Source organism: Danio aesculapii, chromosome 4 (genome assembly GCF_903798145.1).
Source record: "Danio aesculapii chromosome 4, fDanAes4.1, whole genome shotgun sequence".
Lineage (NCBI taxonomy): Eukaryota > Metazoa > Chordata > Actinopteri > Cypriniformes > Danionidae > Danio > Danio aesculapii.
This window is the reverse complement of record NC_079438.1, coordinates 2916458-2937698: the sequence shown is the minus strand read 5'-3', so window position 1 is coordinate 2937698 and position 21241 is coordinate 2916458. Positions and strand designations below refer to the sequence as shown.

Sequence of the window (21241 nt, the reverse complement as noted above, 5' to 3'; positions counted from 1 at the left end):
ACAAGACTCTTTTGTATGACTCCCCTACACGGGTCATGTGCTCGCCATGGGGACATCCTGTCAGATGTACAAATTTGTAGAGACAAAGAGATCTCTGGAAATCAAGGCATACAAGTGAAAGACAATCTCTTAAAATGTTAGAACTGAGGCAGCTGTATCTTTGAATAATATGCCATAGTTTTCCTCATACACTGCGTTTATTCCAACCAACCAGGTTAATCAATGTGTTGTTTTAACCATTGTAGCAGATTAAAATGATCTGTATGTGCCTGAAATGTATGATGTCTGGTATTGAACGAAAGCTAGTGACATTTGCAATACATTGGTGTAAATGAAGAACTAGTAGTACAAACAGTATTCGTTTTGTAACATTTGATGTAAGATAGTTACAAACTTACCTCGTGAAATCAACATGCAGTCTGGTAATGATTGACCCTTACTACAATGGTACGGGGCGTGTCCCCGCCCTTCATGGCAACTGCTCATTGGAAGACTGTGCCATGGGGATGGACCAAACCAGGTCACTTAAAAACACCATGCAACAAGAAAACGTTGCTTTTTGCATTAGCCGGCTGGTGCTCACTGTTCGTCTTTGCCCCCTCTCAACTGCCCGGACACCGTGCCACCACGCGATTGAGTCACCACAAACTTTCCATGCAAACCTCTTATGCTTTGGTATCGCGAAACCGCACAAACTTCCACAAACCGACTCTCAGCAGCAGAGGTGGGTAGTAACGAGTTACACTTCGTTACATTTACTTGAGTAAAATTATTGGGTAACGTGTACTTTTTGAGTACATTTAAATTTGTGTACTTCTACTTTTACTCAAGTATTATTATTATGTTTTAATTTTTTATTATTCAAATGCCAAATTCTGACTGAGGACAGTTGAATGTTCTGGCCAGTTTGTAGGCTAAAGTTTTTAATTTAAAACTTTAACAGATTCCTATTTTTTTTCTAATGATTTATGTATTTTAAAAAAAAGCATTTATTAATTTTTCTTTATTCTAAATCTTTAGGAAATATTTTGGAGGAGAAATGCATTTTTCATGCACAGTCAGTTCCTTTTTCTAGGGCACATTGAATAAAAACACTTATGCACGAATGCTGTTTGTTGACTTCAGCTCAGCATTCAACACTGTCATACCCTCTAAGTTACTGATCAAACTCAGAGACCTGGATATCGACACGTCTCTCTGCAACTGGGTTATGGACTTTCTGACTAACAGACCTCAGAATGTAAGATCAGGCCACATCTGCTCCACCACCGTCACACTCAACACTGGTGTACCACAGGGCTGCGTGCTGAGCCCCTTCCTCTACTCCCTTTTTACCATCGACTGTAGGCCTGTGAACAGATCCAACACCATCATCAAATTTGCAGATGACACCACAGTGATTGGTCTAATCAGCAGTAATGATGAGACTGCCTACATGGAGGAGATACAGCACCTGGCCACTTGGTGCACCGACAATAATCTGCTCTTTAACACCAACAAGACCAAGGAGCTCATTGTGGACTTCAGGAAGGGAGGAACAGGCTCGCATGATCCCATCCACATTAATGGGATGGCCGTTGAGCCAGTCTCATTCTTCAAGTTCCTGGGGACCTACATCTCAAAGGACCTTTCCTGGACCACCAACACCTCCAGCCTGGTCATGAAGGCTCACCAGCGCCTATTTTTCTTGAGGCAACTTAAGAAGAACCAGCTTTCATCAGCCGTCTTGGTGAACTTCTACTGCTGCACAATAGAAAGCATCCTGACCAACTGCGTCACAGTCTGGTATGGAAGCTGCTCTGTTGCTGAGCGTAAGGCACTGCAGCGGGTGGTGAAAACTGCCCAACGCATCACAGGGACCACACTGCCAGCCATTGAGGACATCCAGAAGAAACGCTGTCTGCACCAAGCACGCAGTATTCTTAAGGACACCTCTCACCCTGCTCACAGACTGTTTTCTCTCCTGCCTTCCGGCAGGCGCTTCAGGCTCCCCCGGACAAAAACTAGCAGACTGAGGAACAGCTTTTTCCCCAGAGCTGTTTCCCTTTTGAACTCTGCCCCTCACTGACTCTAATATGTAACACATTCTGTAATGTTCTCTCCTTTCATTTTTCCCACATTTATCACAGCAGCCGGTCTCATGATTTCCTATTCTGTACCTATACTGATTTAGCAAACAATGACCAACACGCAGCCTTGTTATCACCACATCATTCCTTCTATTACAAAACTTATTTCTAATAACACCCACATATCCTTCCATGCAATACCTTTATCTCCATTATCCAACTCCCTCTGCCATTTCCTACCTATTTCCTTTGCAACCATGCCTTTCACCTAGAGGTGTGACGATAACCGCATCACCGCCTTACCGCCATAATGAGATGTCAACCGCGGTGATGTGGTTATTACCATCATCACTGCCTATTTTAGTTTATTATTTATTTTTGCTTGTGAATCTTTCAGGATTGTATAAAAAAACAGAATAAACTAAATAAAAAGGAATAAAAGGCCTGCCCTAAGTATATATTACAAAACGAAAACACTGAATCCTTTTTAATAACCAGCATAGGCTGTTTTTATTTTAAGCTTATTTTAATAAAGCAGGCCTATTAACTCAAATCAATCGCTCCACAGAAAATAAGCATTTTTAATGCACCGCTGTAATTTCTATATTCCAATCCCTTTATCAACATGTTTAATACAAGTCATTATTTTAAAGATTATGACTTGAGAATATGATTTTACCTCAGCGCTGCACTTTTCTCCTTCTCCCTCGCGCTGAGTTCAGGTGACGGAGTGTTGTGAAGTAGTTAAACTCTCCTCAGTTTAATTTAGTGTCAAACTGCCACAGGAATATCAGTATATTAATATAGGCTTTGCTAAAAAGCTGGTTAAATGTAGGTCTTTTTTTTTACAGAAGCTATAAACAGAAGCGCGAGCTGCGACCGGTGATGAGTCAACAATCGCAAATATTTTGACTTATTTAAAGTAGGCTATAGCATATAATAATTTTGTGTAAAGACATTTATAAAAATATGTAGCTAATATATCACAGGGGTTTGTGTAGCAATTACAGTGGAGCATTAATTAATCCTTTTTTTCCCGTGGAGCGAAACAAACACTGCACAGCGGAGGGGGACGCACAAAAATATACAATTCAGATATTTTCGTCGGAAGAAAAATATTTTTTGAACGAATTTCGTTTTGTACAATTTGTATCTTAGCTTTTGTCGGTCAGTTTACAAAATAAACAAGAATAACTAATAAACTTTGAGGTGAAGCCATGTGCCTCAGGGTCCGCTATTTGCCGCGGCCAAAACACAAACTGGTTAAATACATATGTAATATAAATAAAATAAAAGTGAAATATTCAGTTGGGAATATTGAATCTTTGTTAACTGTATGATCAAAATAAAAGAGCAGCTCTTACTCTTTATGACAAACATCCATTGATCAGTCAATTTTGCTTTAGTTTAATCAAAGCGTTTGAACTTTTTGATATTTTAGGCAAAGTGGTCTGCATAACCAATGATTGAACTTATCCACCTGCGACCCACCCATAATTAAACATCAGGCGAGCTGGCATTTTGATTACCTGAACACCTGCTGCACCAGCATAACCGAGATCTGCGTATTAATAGCAGCACCAGCAGATATGAGAGTTTATTAAAAAGCCTATATTAATATACTGATATTCCTGTGCCAGTTTGATAGTTTAACTACTTCACAACACTCCGTCACCTGAACTCAGCGCGAGGGCGAAGGAGAAAAGTGCAGCGCTGAGGTAAAATCATATTCTCAATCTCAAGTTATAATCTTTAAAATAATGACTTGCATTCAAAATGTTGATAAAGGGATTAGGATATAGAAATTACAGCGGTGCGTTAAAAATGCTTATTTTCTGTTGAGCGATTTTTTATATATATATATATATATTATATATATATATATATATATATATATATATATATATATATATATATATATATATATATACACATATACACACATACACACACATACATACATACATGGTTTCCGCTACATTCATTTTTCCATGCCGGGGCGCCACGCCAGGATTCATCCCGTCACGGCTACATTACAGCTTCTCATTCAAAACATTTTATCATTTTAATAACAGGTGATAATCACACCAAAGCGTATTAAAAGTGCGAACTTTTCTGTAACCGTAGTAGTGCTGTGCGTCATTTGTTTAACCCTTTAAGGTTACGTGCTGACTGACTGTGACAGGTGCGTGATGCCTGAGGCCAGCAAACACGACGTATAGCCGTTTTACTTTATTTCAGGACGCATTAGTACCGGAGGCATTCATAAATATTCCTAGAAAATCTAATAAATGTTGGAGACATATTCGTTACACTAACGCACTAAATCGCACTTCAGCAGCGTTTATTTGAGAGCGCACAAGAAGATCAGCACGTCCTAAAGCGGCTTATATTTGAGGGGGAGGCTTTTGTACACGAGCAGAAATAATCGACGCGCAAGCAAAGAGATTCGAATGCTGTAGGCTATTATATAAATGCGATCTCGACTTCTAATACTGCGCTCACGACATTTGTCATTGAAATAACGCCACAGGTAGTTAGTAGATCTGTGCTAAAAAAGGCCTGCCGCCACAGCTGGAAAAAATCCAAGAGGAAACCCTGTGTATATGTGTGTATATATATATATATATATATATATATATATATATATATATATATATATATATATATATATATGCGCGGTTAACCGACATACCGCATGATATCTTGCTTCAACACCGCGGTAACAGAAAATCCGTTACCGTCACAGCCCTACTTTCATCTCTGACTTAGTTATAGTTATTTTAATTTCTATTTGAGCATGTTGTAACGCTTGCTTTGCGAGTTGATCTGCCTCCTCATTGCCTACTACTCCCATGTGAAAAATAAAAGTCTTAACGTAGGACTGAGCGATTTAGGAAAAATTTGACTCAACGTTCCACAGATTTTCTATAGGATTGAGGTCAGGGCTTTGTGATGGCCACTCTAAAACATTAACTCTGATCTCCTTAAAGTACATTTTATCTAATTTGGCAGTATGCTTAGGGTCATGGTCTGTTTGGGAGACCCATTTGTGGCTAAGTTTTTATTTCCTGGCTGATGTCTTGAGATGTTGCTTCAGTATTTCCACATTATGTTCTTTCTTCATGATGCCATCTATGCTGTGAAGTGGACCAGTCCCTCTTGCAGCAAAACTGCGCATGTGTGTTTGTGTGCACACTTCTGACTAAAACACAGCTCTATGCATCTACCCTGAGATGCAATTCATCAAATAAAGTTTACTGAGAGGACGAGTGGGGTAGAGGTAGACGGCTGTATCATATTCAAGAAAGATGAAAGTTTGGCAGCAGGTGGAATGATGTGAGGTTAAGAAGCGTATTGGACATTATTGTTTATTAAATCAGTGTCTGAATAGAATGGAACATGTTGTTGTGATAAATGTGGACAAGCTGAAACAAGGAGTGTGTACATAACTAATGTGTGGCGTATAAAAGACGAAGATTTCAAGATCATAAGGTGTAAATAACTTCTAATTTCAAGTCCTGTTAAGAAATGGCCCAAATCAATCAAAGATAGTACATCAATTAAATAATTATTTGAAAGAAACACAATTGATCAAAAGACTTAAAGGACGCTAAATGAGGAAATCATTTATAAGTTGAGATTGTGGAAATACAGATTTATCTAAATAAACAACAATAGACTGCTCTAAAAACATAACAGGAGCACTAAAACAACACATCCTGAATGAATTAAATATTCGTATTAACACAAAATTTATTAACGGAAATCAAATTTATTAACCCATGGAAGTCTGGATTTGGAGTCACACTCAACATTAAAGTGGGAAAACACACTAGAGACTGATGTGATTTGATGTAATGTCCTTAACACAAGTCAAAATGAGGCTCAGTAGTGTGTGCGGCCTCTACAAGCCTGTATGACCTCCCTACAATGCCTGGGCATGCTCCTGATGAGGTGGTGGAAGGATCTCCTCCCAGACCTGGACTAAAGAGTCTGGCAACTCCTGGACAGTCTGTGGTGCAACGTGGCGCTGGTGAATGGAGCGAGACATGATGTCCCAAATTGGATTCGGGTCTGGGGAAATGGACTAGCCAGACCATAGTAATCAATGTCTTTGTCTTGCAGGAACTGCTGACACATTTCAGCCACATGAGGTTTAGTATTGTCTTGCATTAAGGCTGATTTATACTTCCATGTCAAGCGCACACGTATACTACGGCTTGCGCCATGGGTCAAGTCGACCACTCGACGCAGAAGTATAAACCAGGCTTTAGGAGAAACCCATGGCCAACCGCACCGGGAAATGGTCTCACAAAGGGTCTAAGGAGCTCATCTTGATACCTGGTTACCTCTGGCGATCACATGGAGGGCTGTGTGAAGAGCACAAGGCGCCAGTGGCTTGGTGTTCTTTGGCAAATGGCAAACCTCCTGCACATTGTTGGGCTGTAAGCACAACCCCCACCTGTAGATGTCGGGCCCTCATACCACTTTCATATGTCTGTTACTGACCATTTAGAGGAGACACATGCACAGTTGTGGCCTGCTGGAAATCATTTTGCACGTCTCTGGCAGTGCTGCTCCTGTTCCTCTTCACACAAAGGTCAGAGCCGTGCAGAGACCTTCGGAGGAACAGGTGTTCGAAGTGACCCATGGTTGGGGGTGTTGTGTTTGGGATGGTTGCGAAGTGAAGAGCCGGAGGGATCGACAAGTGAAGAGCGAGTGGAGGTTTGGATGTAAGGACGCCTACACGTCTTCTGATGTCCTGGCCTGTCTACTGGTGACACAAACCATATTCTGGCCACTATGCTGACAGACGCTGTAAACCTTCTTGCCACAGCCCACATTGATGTGCCATCCTGAAGGAGCTGCACTACCCGAGCCACTTGTATGAGTTGTAGATTTTGTCCCAAGCTACTACAAAAAAAAAAGTGAAAGCATCGCCAGCACTCAAAAGTGACCAAAACAGCAGCCAGAAAGCATAGGAACTGAGAAGTGGACTTTGGTCACCACATGCAGAACTCTTTTATTGGGGTGTCTTGATAATTGCCTATAATTTCCACCCGTTGTCTATTCCATTTGCACAACAGCATGAGTAACTGATCGTCAATCAGTGTTGAAGTGTGAAAGACTTAGAGTTACATTGTGTTAGGTGTTCCCCCCCCTTTTTTTTTTGAACAGTGAATATAAATTGTTTACAACGTATGGTGCATTCTGAAAAATCCGGTCTGACTAATGTAAAGGCTAGGACAGGTGAAACCTCAGGATCCAATCAAGTCCCGGAAACAAGATTTTCAACTAAACTTGCCATGCCAGGTTGTATCCAAATTGTATATTTAACTAAGTGTCAGGCTGCACTAGTTCAGATTTTTGATGATGAACACAGCAACGGCCAGTTCTCCTTAAAGCATTCTGCCTTGAAGATATCTGAAAAAGTCTCCTGGTCTATCTCTTCTTCAATTCACAACCAGGTGTTACAAATAGATTTCCCCCTTCTTTCATTTTAATTCACTCAGGGCTTCTTGAGTCACAAAAGAAGTAATAGACAAGCTTCGGCTCACCTGCACACCTGAACAAGCCAAGCAGTGTCTTCAAGACCAGCTATAGGCAGGTGTGTTTGATTAGGGTTGGAGCTAAACTCTGCAAAACAGTTGCCCTCCAGGACCTAAGTTGCCTATCCATGATTTAGAAGTATGGGGGCGATTTTAAACAAAGACCATGTCTTTACTGGCATTTCAGTGGAGTAAATTATAACCTAAGCAATAGAGGGGCAACAGCATTTGATGTTTGCTGCTAGATTAATCTGCAAAACAAAAATTGAAATGCTCACTTGGGCAAATCTTGAGGATTGTTATTGTGGCCAGACTTACAGATTTGCCTGGCAAAGTGTAATTTGCGGGTCCTTTCAGTGAAACTCTTTCCAGACTTATGACATGTAATCTCTTCTGTGTGAATCTTCATGTGCTGGTTGAGGTAATTTTTACAAATAAATCTCTTTCCACACTCATCACATGCGAACGGTTTCTTTCCAGTGTAATGAGTTCTCATGTGTCGAATTTGGGTGTCTTTACAAATAAAGCTTTTACCACACTGCGTGCAAGTGTAAGGTCTCTCTCCAGTGTGAGTTCTCATGTGAATATGAAAGTCCTTTTTCTGGGCGAAACCCTTTCCACATTGTGTGCAACTGTAAGGTCTCTCTCCAGTGTGAACTCTCATGTGGACTTTAAGCGCTGGTAATTGGGCAAATCTCTTTCCACACGGTCGGCAGGTATAGGGCTTATTTCCAGTGTGAATGTTCATGTGAGATTTAAGTTTAGATGATGCAATGAATCTCTTTCCACAATACTCACAGGCAAAAGGCTTCTCTCCAGTGTGAACTCTCATATGCGCTGTAAGGGTTTCCTTTTGACCGAAACTCTTTCCACACTCTGTACACGAGTAAGGTCTCTCTCCAGTGTGAACTCTCATGTGTTTTTCAAAACTTGATTCACTAATGCAACTCCTTCCACACTGATCACATATTAAAGATTTCTCTGCGTGATTCTTCATGTGCTGGTCAAAGGATCCTTTTAATTTAAAACTGCTTCCACACTGATCACATATGAAATATTTATCCTTAGCATGAATCCTCTTGTGTCGGTTAAGGTGATCTTTACAAACATAACTCTTTTCACACTGATCACATGTGAACGGTTTCTCACCAGTGTGACGAATAATGTGAGACCTAAGGGAAGACTTTTGAGAAAAGCTCTTGCCACACTGTTGGCAGGTATACGGCTTCTCTCCAGTGTGAACACGAAAATGAACTTGAAGACTACCCATTCGACTGAATCTTTTTCCACAATGCTGACAGGCAAATGGCTTTTCCCCTGTGTGAGTTCTCATGTGCATTTCAAGTTTTTGCTTTCGACTGAAACTCATTCCACACTTAGTACATGAGTAAGGCTTCTCACCAGTGTGAATTCTCATGTGGATTTCCAAATCTGATTTTGTAGTGAAAATCTTTCCACACTGATCACATGTGGAAAGGTTCTCTCCAGTGTGAACTCTCATGTGAACTTTAAGGCTTTGTTTTCGACTAAAACGTTTTTCACATTGATGACAGGGGAAAGGTTTGGTTTTCTCAGCTCCTTCACATGAAGTGTTCTTTGCCACTGAAGATGGTTCATCAGTCATAAAATCTTGGTATTTCCCATACTGATCTTTCTCTTCAATTTCATTCAGCTCCCGAGTCTCTTCTGACAGCACCATCAGCCCTAAAGTGAAAAAAACCAGTTAACCCCAGTTTAAAGGCACAAAACAGCAGACATGAAAACCAACACAGAATATTAAATTCAATTCACCTTTATTTGTATAGCGCTTTTACAATGTAAATTGTGTCAAAACAGCTTCACATAGAAGATCATAGCAAATTGAAACAGTGTCAGTTCAGTTTTCAGTGTTTAAGTTAAGTTCAGTTTAGCTCAGTTCATTGAGGTTATTAATCACTGCTGAAAGTCCAAACACTAAAGAGCAAATCCATCGATGTGCAGCTTGACAGATCTCGAACCATGCAAGCCAATGGCGACAGCGGAGAGGAAAAAATTTAACCAATGGCGAAAGTGAAGAACTTAAAAAAAACTCGAGAGAAACCAGGCTCAGTTGGGCACGACCATTTCTCCTATGGCCAAACGTCTTGTGCAAAGTTGCAGTCTAGGCACCGGAGGCTGGAGATGGCTGGACCTCGGCAAGGACTCGTCTGTCCCTGGAGCATCATAGGAATCAGCCACATGCTCTCCACTCCTCCAAGACCACCACAGCAGCTGCTAATATATAAACCATTGAGTGCTAAAGGCCTCAGCATTAGGTCCTCTACTTGTATCTTTGTAAATATTTCCAATAAAAAGTTTTCATTTTTATTGTCATGCAAGGTTTCTGCGGGTCCTAATCTCTATAAAATTCTTAGATTTTATAAAGAGCAGTAAATCTTAAATTCATACTGGTAACAATAAAAATTAACAGTTGAGAACTTAATGACTGGTGTTAGATCAAGAGAATCTGAGATTCAATAAAATGAAGAGAATTTACTGAAGGTAGTTTGCAGTTCTATGGCAATAGGGCTTCACAATCGATTAGAGTTCGCTGGTCGATCTCACTGCCTTACAATACAACAACACAGCAGTTATACTCCTACAGAAAGCCAGAAATGGTGTCAACTGAGGCATAAAGATCTAGATTGGTTCAAGCAAAGATAGGCAATTCCAAATAGGTACGCAAATGCGGGTTGTATCTGAGTCTTGATTGGGGATGGAGCCAGGAGTCACAGGCCAGATGGTCCACAGGCTATTCAGAGCTGATCCCAGATCTGTAGCGCTGACCCACTGAAGCATATAATGCACACAAAGAGTACTTAATAGACACGACGGTTTCTTGTACTCTTACCTGTTCCTGTGTATCTTCCATGCACAGGAAAATTACTTTCAAAAGAATTAACACATAAAATAGCAAAGAACTAATCTATCAGGCCTCCGGTTCTACTCAGAGGTCTCCATCACCTCTGACCTGGCTTGGTAGCTCCTTCCAGGTATGAATGTGAAGACAGAAATCTACTCCAACAATATGATCAGGGCACTGACTTTCAAGAGGAATTGTTTCCTCACGCCTTTTTCAGTCTTCATATGAGGGCATAAAATACTTTGAAAAGGTTGAGTGAGAGCATAGTGTTTTGAAACACTGATACCCTCACGCTGTAGTAGGCGGGGATGTAAATGTGTCAAACTGCTCACATGTACACAACCACAACAACGACAGCTGAGAAAAGTACAGTTTCATAAACATCTGCTAAACAGCTTTTTCCACAAGAAGCACCACCATGGCAGATCACATTTGTAGTTTAACAAGAGAAATTGAGATGTTGGTGCGATTTGTCATTTTTCACTACAGTAATACTAGGCTATAGCCTACAATAGGTCTTGTATGAATTTGATTGTTCGAAACATGGTTTTGGTGTAGGCATGGACAGGTATAAGATTCTGATGGTGTGATAACCTTGGATAAAAATATATCACTGTAAAAGGTACTGTGATTACTGCTCTTAAATTTGTCCTTTTTTAAAGTCTGGGTAAAAAAACTACTCTTGGGACAAGCTAAATTATCTTATTTCAAAGCCAAAACAAGATTAAAATAAGAGTATTTTTAAACTCATTTTTGGCATTATTTCTGAAAACCATATACGTTTTACTTGCCTAGAAAATGCTTCTTGATTTAAGAGTTTTTAGGTATTTGGACTAGAAACTAGACACAATCTAAGAAAAGTATTTCCTGCAGTGTAGTGATGCGACAAAGTTGAGAATCCTTAATTTTGCTTAAAGGACATTAAAAACTACCTGAAAAGTTCACTTGAATCTTTACCCCTTTGCTGTAAATCACTGCAATAGACTGAGCGTGACAACAGGAGTGAGGATCCGAACGCAGATTTTATTCAGAAAAACCAAAGCAGGCAAAGATCATAATAGGAGCAAACAACATCAGGACTAATCCACAAAGAGAATTCCAATAAAAGGCAATGGTTGAAGGAGGCTACCAACAATTGTGAATTTAAAAGGCTGTCTTTAACAAAAGATTGTCCAAAAGAGACAGTCTAGAATGGAGGTGAAGGCGGAACAGGAGGAGTGGATTGAGACACGGGTCCATGCAACGGAAGCCAGCTTTAAATTGAGGCAGATCTGGGAGCTCGAGAAAGGAGGCACCAGTAAGTCATAAACCTTGGTAGATTAAGAGGCTACGGGTCAGGAGGCACTGGATGGAAAAACAGCTCTAGAGGTAGCGACCATTCTTGGAGTTCAGGAGGTGCGATCGATGGCACTGGCAGTAGATCTGGGGACAGCCACTTTTGAATCCCAGGCAGTGACATTGACGGCTCTGGAAATGATGGCTCTGGAAATGATGGCACTGATGATGGCGAATGCTCAGGTGGTGGTGGCCATCTGGTGAGCTGGTGAACTGGTTGCAACTATTTTGAGAGCTGGTAAGACTAGAGGCAGCCTGACATTGTGGAAAGAGAGCGGCCATTCGGTGTGCTGGTGGACTAGTGGCACACCTGTTCCAAGTATCTTCCTGTCATAGTTCCAGTCAAACTTGTGGTGACCATATTTTGCTTTGATAGAAAAGCTGGTGGTGGCCATTTTCTGGGTTAGTGGATTCAATGAGAATTAGGGCAAAATTGAAAAAAGTCACCAAGACGGAACATCAAGGTCCATAAAAGATGTGGGTGGTCTTTATGGTTAAACCAGTCCACAATAGAATTTTCAAAGAGTACAGTCAGAAAGATCTGTGAGGCAAGCAAGGGCTAAAGCAGTCCCTCCACGATTTAGCAATTTTGCGATGGCTGAATTTTTTGCAATATCAAGCAAACTCTGCAAAATATTGCGGGTCTCGCATTTTTTCTGAAATGCCGAGGATTTCCCACAAATTCTGCGTCTGGACACTTTCGATGACAACATCACAACATGGATTCACTCAAAACAAAGGCCATGTGGACGCAAACAACCCTCGCTCAGGCATGATTTTACACACATCCTTATTGTAGGTGGCGATTTGTACCTTTTACCTTATTTTTATTTGTTTTATTATAATTATGTTAATGAGTTGAATTGCTATTTGCTTACATTTTATTACTATTTTATTACAGAACCCAATGACAAAATTTAAAGAAAATCAATATGTAAAATTAGTCATTTTAGGCCGCAAAATACTGCATGGCAAAAGGAGTTAGGATCTAAATGCAGCATTTGTATAGAATAGTCAAACATCATGTCAGGAGCAAATAACATTAGGGGTAATCCAAAAAAAGAGTAATCTAATAACAGGAAAAGGTCGAGGCAGGCAGTAAGCAATCCTGAATCCAAAAGACTGTCCAAGTGGTTAAACACACCACCAGATTGTCATATGTATCATTGTGTTGTACTTGATGTGACTTTTGGACAAGAATTAATATGCTGTACTTTAGGAATGTATGAAATTGAGAGCCTATCTACTAGGTGTGTGATGTTTAGACTCTACCCAGAGCAACAACATGCTGATTTAACGAGGAACGAGTTTCCTCAAAGTTGTTGCTTGAGAACTTATGCAACGATATGGTAATTCAAAGAGGCGTGGTTTTAACCCATGAGCACAGTCATTGGATCAGTGTGACCTGGGAAGTACTAAGTTTCCCAAAGCTATTAAAATTTGAACTCTTCGGCTTTCGCTAGTGCTTGGTCCCTGACGTTAACAAGCTCCTAACTAGTTCACGGCAATCATCTGACAGCTGTTTCTGCCAGAAAGCAGAATTTTGGAAGTAGTCTTATTTCTACATTTTCTTCACAAAATTCTCTCTTGCACACTCTACTCGGAACCGTTGGCAGACTGTCAGTGTCTTTAAACCACTCACACGTCATGCATGTGTAGTATAGAAGGAACGTTCCATTATTTATGGGGGCCCTGGTTTTGAAGAAGTAGATTTATAAAAGAGCTATAGGATTAACATAGGCTTCTTGCCACTGGTCAGGGCCCTCTACTTCCCTGGAGCCCCAAGCGGCTGCTTACACCACTTATAAGTAAGTTAAATACATACTACATATCATACTCTGTTAAAAACTGTAATAGGATGGTAAATTGCATTAGCAGTGGCTGATCGTTTCTTTCCTGTCCGCAACCCTTTTCCAAAGTCATCTGGTGAGATACTCTGTTAAAAATGGTAATAGGACGGTATTCTGTGTTAGCTGTGGCTAAATGTTTATTTACTGCTTAATGAGCTAAGGGAAGGCCCTTTTTCTTGTCACGTTTTCTCCTGTTTAATGGATAGCCGAGAAGGCTAGAATTGTTTGTTTCATTTACAGAACTTCATTTTCGGTTTCGCACCTCGTTTTGTTTGTTGTCATGGCCTTTTTTCCCCTTGTTTTGATATTACCCCTTTATTATGTTACCCCTTTTTGACAACCTGGCCTGTGTGTGTGTGTGCTTGAGGATCAGGAAAGGGGACTCCTGGTGACTTCTTTTAATAGATGGTCATCCTTATCCTTATGTGCGTAGCGCGGTATATCCGCTACGTAAAAGTTGAGGTCAACCAGTCTGGAAAAGGTTATAAAGCCATTTCTAAAGCTTGCAAATCACATTGACGGCCATTATCCAAAATGGCAAAAACAGTGGAGAACCTTGTCAGGAGTGACCAGCAGACCAAAATTATCCCAAGAGCACAGCGACAACTCATCCAAGAGGACACAAAGTGAAACAAAGGCCTCAGACTTGCCTCAGTTAAGGTGTTGACATGTTCAAGACTGGGCAAAAATGGTTTGCATGGCAAAGTTCCAAGACAAAAGCCAGTGATGAGCAAAAATAACTTAAAGGCTTATATCAGTTTTGCCAGAAAACATCTTGATGATCCTCAATATTTTGGGGAAAACACTTTGTGGACTGGTGAGACAAAAGGTTGAACATTGTGGAAGGCGTGGGCCCCATTAAGTGTGGCGTAAAAATAACAGTGCATTTCAGAAAAAGATCATCATACCGACAGTAAAATGTGGCGGAGGCAGTGTGATGGTCTGGGGCGGTTTTGCTGCTTCAGGAACAGGAAGACTTGCTGTAAAAAATGGAACCTTGAATTCTGCTGCATACCAAAATATCACTAAGATCACTTTGGAGTGGCCTAGTTAAAGTCCTGACCTGAATCCAATTGAGATGCTGTGGCATGACCTCAAAAGGTTTATGAATCCCTCCAATGTGGCTGAATTACAACAATTCAGCAAAGATGAGTGGGCCAAAATACATCCACAGCGATGTAAAGGAGGAGTTGATGAACTCAGAGCTGGCTGCACCTCTGAAAGGATCTAGTGGACTTAGACATGATGCTAAACGAATCTACGCAGACAGAAGCCCGCCCAAGACGCAAATCCACGTCTATTTTGACGTGAACTTCATGCACGAATGAAGCGAATTTGACGTGCAAATGAAGTGAGTAAACTCAAAATGGTCACGTGTAAACAGACGCGTGACCATTTTGAGTTTACTCACTTCATTTGCACGTCAAATTCGCTTCATTCGCAATTATTAATAACACAATTTATTGCCGCATGATGTGTCTTTGTGAACACAGCATAAGAGACTCATTGCTAGTTATCGAAAATGCTTTATTGCAGTTGTTGCTACAAAGGGTGGCCCAGTTATAGGGTGTACAAAGCAAACACTTTCACACGGGGCTACTTAGTTTGTATTTTTCCTTCATAATAAAACCCAACTTTTTTTATTTTTAACCTTTTAACCACCGCACCAAGAAAAAAAAATGTTTGGATTGCATTTCTTAACTCCTAATGGCGCTAGTTAACACACTCAATGCATTTTTTTCAACACATCCCAAAATTTCTAAAATATCAACCTCTACCAAGTGGTTAATATATCAGTTTATGGTGAAACTAAATACATATACTATGAAAAATTTGAAAATATGAAGACCAATTTATGTATAAATATATTAAAAATAAAACATTTTTGAATAGTAAATTTTTTTTTTACAATAAAACCAAAATCAAGTGTGATTGTCAAAATCAAGTGCAACAGGATTATGTTTGTTAGATTCTTTTGTAAACCAACAATGCTGTGTGTTTAAACCATTATTTAAAACGTTCTTTAAATTACTTTAACAGACATTATTTAAATACAGTAAAAACATGGTCGACCATTTGGTAAAGGGGCAGACAAAGGGTTAAACTGCATGTTTATTGGTGTTATCTTTCACAAATATTTAACTCTGATTGATGGTCTCAAACATTAAAGTGTGACAAATGTGCAATAAAAATCACTTTCACACCACTGTGCATAAACACACACACATGTACATACAGTTGAAGTCAGAATTATTAGCCCCCCTGTTTAATTTTTCCCCCAATTTCTGTTTAACGGAGAGAAGATTTTATCAACACATTTCTAAACATATTAGTTTTAATAACTCATCTCTTATAACAGATTTATTTTCTTTTTGCCATGATGACAGTAAATAATATTAGACTAGATATTTTTCAACACACTTCTATACAGCTTAAAGTGACATTTAAAGGCTTAACTAGGTTAATTAGGTTAACTAGGCAGGTTAGGGTAATTGGGCAAGTTGTTGTATAACGATGGTTTGTTCTGTAGACTATCGAGAAAATATATAGCTTAAAGGGGCTAATAGTTTTGACCTTAAAATGGTGTTTAAAAAATTTATAACTGCTTTTATTCTAGCCGAAATAAAACAAATAAGACTTTCTCCAGAAGAAAAAATATTATCAGACATACTGTGAAAATGTTTTTGCTCTGTTAAACATCATTTGGGAAATATAAAAAAAAAAAATCAAAGGGGGCTAATAATTCTGACTTCAACTGTGTATATATATATATATATATATATATATATATATATATATATATATATATATATATATATATATATATAGTATGCTAGTATGCTTCAAAACCACCAGCATTTACTCTACATTACTGTAGTATTTACATCTCGTGGAACCCATTTGTGTTTATTTTATGACCAATAACCCAATTAAATAATTCTACATTAGTTTACTACAACATGCGTTAGTGTGGCTTTCACGTGTAGCAGACAGGAAACGCAAACAATAAATGATTTTAGAATCAGTCTAAATTTTATGTGCGGTACGGCTGTGCTATTAATCGAAAATCCGATTTCGGCTTGTAACGATCATGAAAAACCATTAATCGAGATAATCGATTATTCCATAATTTACCGCCTCCTTTCCAGTTGTACACATTTGTTGCTCTTAAAAGCGCGAACGAGACCGCATGCTTCTGTGTGTCGCAGTCAGAAGGTCTCATTCGCACACTGTGACGAGCAGAGCGCACACATCTAAAGTCATCTTAATGTGAGCGCTTTAATAGTCAAATAGGTGTCACAACGCGGTGTTTAGTGATTATTCATATTAACCCTCATTTGTGTAATAAACAAACGAGTTGAGGATCAAAAGACACGTGAAAGAGAAACCATTAAAATGACAGCGCAATATTCCTGCTGCCGCCTGGTTTTAGGATTATTAATCAAACAACAAAAGGAGAAAATCCCTCACTGCTCTTGACTGAAGGACTTTTGCAGCTGAAGTTTTTTTCTTACAGTGAAGATGCTTGAAGCAGTTTATTTCATATTTTTATACTATTGTATTCATTTCTCTTTCCTTTGCAGGGAGGAAAATAACTATATATGCAGTTGAAGTCAGAATTATTAGCTCTCCTGAATATTAGCAACCCTTTTCCCCCCAATTTCTGTTTAATGAAAAGATGTTTTTCCAACACATTTCTAAACATAACAGTTTTAATAACTCATTTCTAATAACTGATTTCTTTTATCTTTGCCATGTTGACAGCACATAATATTTTACTAGATATTTTTCAAAATACAAGCAGTCAGATTAAAGTGTGATTCAAAGGCTTAATTAGGGCAATTAGGCAAGTCATTGTATAACAGTAGTTTCTGTTGCAGACAATCAAATATATATATATATATATATATATATATATATATATATATATATATATATATATATATAGCTTAAAGGGGCTAATAACATTGACCTTAAAATAGGTTTCAAAATATTAAAAACTGCTTTTATTCTAGCCAAAATAAAACAAATAAGCCTATCTCCAGAAGAAAAAATATTATAGGCAATACTGTTAAAATTCCTTGCTCTGTTAAACATAATTTGGGAAATATTTAGTAAAAAAATAAAAATCTCAGGAGCGCTAATAATTTTGACTTCAACTGATAATCGTTTTGAATAATCGTGATTGTGATTTTTCCCAAAATCGAGCAACCCTAAAGCGAGGCATTTAATACTTCCTCCAACAAAGGCCATCATAACATTATCAAGGTTTTTTATAACAGAGTGTAGAAGAGAGATAAATAACATGTTTATAGATGAACATGGTACAATGCAGGTGATATTTATGTTCAGTCATTTTCAATCTTACACAAAGGAGCAGTTTGAGGACAAAAACCTGACAAATATCTGAAATAAAACATCTGAACAGTGTTTTTACTGACTGGAAAAACTGACTCCAGACTGGTGAATTATTAGAAATTATTAATAACTGAACATGTGACATTGTGTAAATTATAAGCAGGATCTTCTCAAGTTCACCTGAAGGCAGTGTTAGTGTTTATCTGATCATGCGAGTCACTTTATACCAAATGAAACTCATCAAGACACTCATATGAGATTTCTCTAAAATATCATTCATTTATTCAGAGCTGCACATTTGATTGAGGATTAAATGACTCTGAAATCAGCTTCGAGAAGTAAAAACTAACCTGTTTGTTCCTCAGGATCTTCAGGTTTCAGTGTGAACACTTCAGTAATCCTCAGATCTTCACTCTCCTCTTTAAGAGACGCCATGTTTATAATAGTAGATGATAATAAAGAGCAGATCTCAGTCGCTTCTCCAGGAGTTTTCCTCTACGTTTAGACACTTTACTCTGTTTAAGAAGAGAAAAACAACAAAGAAATAATAGAAATGAATGTATTAACCAGTGTAATTTTTAATATTACACGTTCATGAACACACAAGAGTTTGTAAAGCTAGCTTGTGTTACACTGTTTTGACTAGCTGTCAGAGGTAATATTAATCACAATATAACATGTTTAAAAGTTCCTCAGCGATGGTCACAGGCAAAATATCACAGACAATACAGTCAACTGTAAATTACAGAAAAGAGACTACAATATAAGATGCACATGTGTTCTCCATTTTAAAGCTTGAACACTGCTGGAGGCAGAAATCGTGTCCAGGTAATATTTTACATCTTTACAACTAAATAAGAAACGAGTTTTAGAGACAGAAAAGCGTTTGTGGATCAACAATGATGCTGGTAAAATAAATAGAGTTATTAGAGAATATTTATTTACTTTATCAGCGTAATAAAACTGATAATTTTGACTGAAATGAGTTCTGAAAGCTGTTTTTATCTCTACTGAATTCATGTTTGTTTACCGACAGATTCACGATAGAGAATTGAGACACGCCTTTTCTACTACTCGCGTTCGCTTTAAACTAATTAATAACTAAGTTTTTAATTAAATTAACTATCACATGGTTACATTTATTAGTTTGGCATTACTTGTAAAAATAAACTATAATCTGGTTTAAACGAGGCAGCAGCGTTTAAGACACAAACCTTTTCGTTGAACAGCAAAACACAGAAGCGCGACGCAGGTGTACGACGTCACCACACAGTACCAAAATAAAAGTCTAACGTAGGACTGAGCGATTTGGGATTCAACTCAACATTCTCCAATAGTGCACAAACACTTTATATTACAGAAACACAACACTCTGATTTCTACATAGCCTGTGCATCATTAATTTATATCCATTGCATGCAAGTGTGTGTTTCTGACTAAAAGACAGCTCTATGCATTATTATGAGGGAAGTTTTAAGACCCTAAGATTCAATTAATGTTTACTGCGAGGAGTGGGGTACACAACAAAAGGTAGACGTTTATATCTTATTCAAGGAAGAGAGTTTGCAGCAAGAAGAAAGTTCGACTGAGGTAAAGTTGGTTTTATATTCACACATTCATTTATTTTAGAACAGTAAGAACTTGCAATGCACTACTTTCAACGTTCGGTCTTATAGCATGTAAATATGACTTCAATACAACATTAGCACTAGTTAATTGACTGTGAACAATGTTGTACTTTGATAGTCTTTGGCAGCTAATATGATTCCACCATTTATAATTCGCAAAGAATACTTTTATGAAGTTATATTAGGAAGGTTACAGAGCAAATGTGCAAATATTAAGCTTAACCTCAATGAAAGTTTGGCGGCTGAAGAAATGTTAAGAAAAATCGGTGTTGGGTAAGCTACTTGAAAAATGTAGTAAGCTAAACTATAAGCTACTCTACTTAAAATGTAGCTTAAGTACACTAAATGCTACCCCCGTTGGATAATGTAGCAAGCTAAGCTAAAAGCTCTTAGCTACATCTAAGCAGTTTTTTTTCTTCATTTTTAAATCGAAGCAACTTCAATCCAAGTCAGTTCTGTCTTAGTGATCGACAAAACTGCCAAATGAAATATATGCGGCATAATTGTTAAGTTCAGTTATTTACTGCAATTAAAATGTTCCAAACAGACACAAATTTTATTAGACAGCAAAAACGAAACAAACAAAAAAATTCAAGAAACCAGGTACTGCACATTTAAAATACAACAGTAATGTATAGTAAAATAAAGAACAGCGTGTATATATATCTCCAAATTGACATGATAGCACCACACAGTTTCTGCAGATTTGTCGGCTGCACATCCATGATGCAAATCTCCCATTCCACCACATCCCAAAGGTGCTCTATTGGATTGAGCTCTTGTGATTGTGGAGGCCACTTGAGTACAGTGAACTCATTGTCATGTTCAGGAAACCAGTCCGAGATGATTCGCGCTTTATGACATGGTGCGTTATCCTGCTGGAAGTAGCCATCAGAAGATGGGTACACTGTGGTCATAAAGGGATGGACATGGTCAACAACAATACTCAGGTAGGCTGTGGTGTTGACACGATGCTCAGTTGGTACTAATGGGCCCAAAGTGTGCTAAGAAAATATCCCCCACACCATAACACCACCACCACAAGCCTGAACCGTTGATACAAGGCAGGATGGATCTATGCTTTCATGTTGCTGACACCAAATTTAGACCCTACCATTGAAATGTTGCAGCAGACATCAAGAATCATCAGACCAGGAAACATTTCTCCAATCTTCTAATGTCCTGTTTTGGTGAGCCTGTGTGAATTGTAGCCTCAGTTTCCTGTTCTTAGCTGACAGGAGTGGCACCTCTGGTCTTCTGCTGTGGTCTTCTAATTAGAAATTTGTTATTCAGAATAAACTTTAAAACAAGTATGGCAAGATATGGAAGTCCTGCTTCAGTAATAATTCCTCTACAGACATCTTTCCATCAAGCAGGTTTCTGTAATTGGGGAAGTCACCAACTGGAGCGGAAGGTGGTAGTAACTCACCAAATAGTTTGTTTTCGACCACCACAAAACACGAAGAATTCGCCATTCTCGCTATCAAATAGATTCATAGGCCAGACACCGACCTCACAGCTTAGTGAATGGCGGTGGCGTCATTTAATGATCCACGATCGGTAAACG

At 38.7% G+C, this 21241-nt stretch overlaps 1 pseudogene; it reads right to left on the bottom strand.

Annotated features, from left to right (window-relative positions):
- Nucleotides 1–7909: 7909 nt before the first annotated feature.
- Nucleotides 7910–19309, bottom strand: LOC130222767 (gastrula zinc finger protein XlCGF57.1-like; annotated as a pseudogene).
- Nucleotides 19310–21241: the final 1932 nt, after the last annotated feature.